This window comes from Nannospalax galili, unplaced genomic scaffold (assembly GCF_000622305.1).
Source record: "Nannospalax galili isolate Female #2095 unplaced genomic scaffold, S.galili_v1.0 scaffold456, whole genome shotgun sequence".
Classification (NCBI taxonomy): domain Eukaryota; kingdom Metazoa; phylum Chordata; class Mammalia; order Rodentia; family Spalacidae; genus Nannospalax; species Nannospalax galili.
Window position 1 is genome coordinate 68,707 of NW_008337055.1, and position 4,573 is coordinate 73,279.

A 4,573-nucleotide genomic window follows, 5' to 3' on the forward strand; every position below is an offset into this window, starting at 1 on the left:
CGGGAAGCTATCAGAAAACCCACAAATGGGAGAAAATCTTCACCAGCGACACATCTGATAGAGGTTTAACAACCAGAATATAAAACGAACTCAAAAAACAGAGAATCAAGACAAGAAGTAACCCAATTAAAAGATGGGCTAAGTAGCTGAACAGAGAGTTCTCAAAAGAAGAAGTAAAGATGGTTCTGAAGCATCTTAAAAGATGTTTAACATCACTAATAATTAGGGAAATGCTAATTAAAACTACTTTTAGATTTCATCTTACCCCAGTCAGACTTCCTAAGATCAAGAGAACAAATGATACCAAATGTTGGAGAGGATGTGGGAAAAGGGGAACACTCATCCACCGCTTCCAAGAGAAGCCAGCCATGGTCAAGCAGGATCTTTGACTTATCTTCACATAGATGGAACTGGTAAAATGAAAGGAGCCAGGAACTCCTCCCAAGCCCATGTGACCTCTTAGGAACAGATCCTCAAACGACCTTAAGAGTAAAAATAAATTGGTTTATCTAGGCCAACTATATGGCCTTAAACACCCAAAAGGAAAGTATAACTGAAGATTAAAGGGGCTAATATAATTTAAGAGTCCATATGTATAGCTAAAGGCTACATAACAAGAAACAATGCCACATAGGAGATACCTTCTTTTGAGTTGTTGGCCAGGGGGGCCCAAGAGACTCCCAGATAGTAACCTGTGGGAGACAGCCTTGAGTCTAGCATGATATTGCAACTGTCAGGGTCCAGGAATCCTGGCTCTGTAATCTGAAACCCAGTATGCTAATTAGGCCTCCTACCCTGTATTCTGTGATAGAACATTAAGTCTGTTATGCTAATAGGATGCTAAGTCTGTTACGCTAATAAGGTATCCTACTCACTGTACTGTAATTGGACCACTACCCCTATATAAGCTTGTGCCTTCCTGCAATAAAGCAGACCTGTGTCACTGAGCCTGGTCTCCTGTGTCTGAATGTGGCTCTGCTGACACAGTCTCCTCACCAGCCCTGGGGTCCGGGACCAGGCAGAAGCAGCTTCGACAGGAAGCAGCACAGGGCAAGCAAAAAAGCTGCCTCAGCACCAGGCGAGCAGAAGAGTGGCCTCAGCCCAGGGCAAGCAGAGGAGCAGCCTTGACTCCTGTGATAACAAAGGAGCAGCACCCACAAGAATGGAGGAGCAGCCACCGCTGGTGGTGACCGCAGCTGGTGCCCAACGTGGGGCTCGAAAAGCCCAACCCCATGAGGCTGTAACACTTGGGCTGTAACACTTGGGGCTCCGGATGCCCTCTTTGCCAGTGATTCTTCCATGGGTGCTCGCTGCTTTCATTCTTCTGGCTTGCAGTCTTCGTTTTGGTGTGTCATTCCTGTCTCCGCCAATCGTCTTCCTGAATGGCACCTGAGTCCTTCTGGGTACGTCTTGCAGGGTGAGTGACCTCCAGTATGGGGAATAGCCATCCAGCTGCTGCCAGCCCCTGCGCTGCTGCACTGGTTTCTCTCCTCAGGAGTAGGCAAATTAGGGTAATAGAGAAGGAAGTAACTAAGGTATTGGATGAAGTGCTAGCTCTTGCTCCTTGGTTTACAGATTCCTGCTGTTGGGACCTGGAGCAATTGGCTCATGTGCTATTTATGGCCAGAAAGAGAGAAGTCAGGGAGGGGGCGTCCATTATCTGGGCTGTTCTACCCCATTGTGACTGCCATTCTGGCCTCGCTTCGGGGAGTTCTCCCCAATGCCCCTGAGCAGAATAATCATACTAAAAAGCATAGATAAACAAATAAAGCAACAGGATAGTGGGGACAGCTTGTCCCAGGCATCTCCAGTCAAAACCACAGTAACTGATTTCTCTTATGATGCAGAAACGATGACTGCTGATAATGAGGCAAAAAATGAGAAATTAGGATACGAGCATCCCCCTGATGAAAAACAGGAAGTCAAGATCGCCCCTGCCCCACCATTACTGGGCAGTGGCTACCCTCCACCATCTTGTATTGGCTTTGATGAAAAATGGGAAGTTAAGGCAGCCTCTGCTCTGCCATTACAGGGCGATGGCTACTTTCTGCCACAGTTTTTCCCAGTTACCATCAATCAGGGACAACAGAACCCCAATGTCTGGAGTCCATATTCTCATGATACCTTAAGGAAGCTGCGTAAGGCAGCAGTTGAGGATGGCATTCACTCCCCTTGGTGTGGTCAGCTATTAGATTAGCCATGCGGCCAACACTCCCTATGACTGGCAGAATATTGCACGTGCCTCTCTACAGGGAGGTGATTTTCTCTTATGGAAGGCTGCTTATCAGGACAAATGCAAACAGGCAGAGCACAATAGAAATGCCAATGTTCAAAACATTGGGTTTGACACCCTGGTAGGGCATGGTACTTTCGAAATCCCACAAGCCCAGGCACAGGGACCTCCTTGCTACTTTGAACAAGTGTGGCTTTGTGCAGTCTGTGCTCAGAGCTATAAACATTTGGTCCGTGCCTGCTCCTCTTGTGCCCCTCTTCTACCTCTGGGGCCATTACAACACACTGGGACCCTCCCTAGAGGTCTTGGCTCAAATGAGATATGGCAAATGGAGGCTCCTTTTGGCAAGCTCAAATATATCCATCATATTATTGACATCTGTTGTTAACGCAAGGGCAAGCCTATGCTTGTGTCTTTCCAGATAATGTTCCAGGCCCCATCTGGATCCCAGCCTGGAACATCAGAATTGCCTGCGATAAAATCCTCCCTCCACAACCACCGACCCTGGAGATGGCAGCCCTGACCCTGGAGGAAGCGACCCACCTCTCTACCACTGAGAGACCGACCCAACGTCACAGACAACAAAAGCCACCAACCCAGGGAGACCTCAAACATCTCTCTCCACAAACAGAGACATTAGCTAAGCTAAGTCCTCAATCTAGAGGAAAACCTTTGTCTATGTTCCTTATTATTTATGTTATCAGTATTGTTAACTCTCAAGCTCTAGCAACTCTTGTTCCACATAAAAATCTACACCCCCTGGCCAATGGTTCCCTGAACTACAGATGTACCATGCTCCTGTCTGCCTTAGCTGTTCCCCTTATTATACTAACTCTTCTGATTTTGGGACCCTGTATTGTCAAGGGTCTCCTTAATTTTGTTAAAACTCATATTTCTCTGGTTTCTGCTGCTGCCCTGCCTCCAGATCTTGCCAGGCATGTCTCTGCAAACAAGGACCCACTGTTCCTTGCCCTTATCAACCTATAATTGGCCTCTGACAGGTTTCAACAAATTCTTGACCCCTGAGGAGGCCTTATAAACAGGCCAATACTGGATGTACTGTCTCTCCCTCTGCCAAACCACACAAACGGACCCATCCTTCGAGGGCTGGTAGTCAATGATGGGTAAGATCCCAATGAATGGGACAACCTAAGACAGGCTAGTCCATTATGCTGGGTGACCCTTGAGGTGGGGACAACAATACTGAGACAAAGAATCTCGACTCCCACTGGTTGGCATGGAGTTGGCACCACCTGCTCTAAGGAAGCTTGCCATCTTGGGCGGGGGGCTCTTGATACAATAACCCCTGAGCCATTGTACTTTGCCTTGATGTATCTGGACTGATATCAATATGCTATATACTTCACCTTTAAAAATAATAAAAGGGGGAGATGTGGGAGACAGGTTTGAGTCTAGGGTGGTATTGCAACTGTCAGGGTCCAGAAATCTTGGCTCTGTAATCTGAAACCCAGTATGCTAATGAGGCATCCTCCCTGCTATTCTGTGATAGGACATTAAGTCTGTTATGCTAATAGGATGCTAAGTCTGTTATGCTAATAAGGTATCCTACTTGCTGTGCTGTGATTGGACCACTACCCCATATAAGCTTGTGCCTTCCTGCAATAAAGCAGACCTGTGTAACTGAATCTGGTCTCCTGTGTCTGAATGCGGCACTGCTGACACAGTCTCCTCACCAGCCCTGGGGTCCGGGACCGGGCAGAAGCAGCGACAACAGGAGCGCAGTGACAACAGGAGGCAGTACAGGGCAAGCAAAAGAGCTGCCTCAGCATCAGGCGAGCAGAAGAGCAGCCTCAGCCCAGGGCGAGCGGAGGAGCAGCCTTGATGCCTGTGAGAATGAAGGAGTGGCACCCACGAGAACGGAGAAGCAGCCGCCGCTGGTGGTGACTGCAGCAACCCAGCATAGAACTGGGAAAATGAACATCAGACCCCAATCCTATCTAAAGGAATATTGGCAACTGATTACTGCTAGATGATGAACAGCTGACCTTCCTAAAACAAAGACCTCTAGATAGGCTAACTAGATTCACCAGATGGACAAGTAGTGGGGAATGGCTGGGGTGCTGACAACACAGCAGACAGTAGCAGGGATATCAGAGTATAAGGGCTCTACTGGGGGGAGGGAGGCTATGGGAGGGTGCCATCTGGGAAATGGGTGTGTAGTTGAATAAGATGGTTTGGGATGTCCTGTGTGATATACACACAAAAAGAAAAATCAACAATTTTTTTTAAAATGTATTATATCTGAGGAGGAAGCATGGAAATTTATGTCATGTTAATTAGTAGAGGTGATAAACATTACCATTGAAATCTACCCGATGA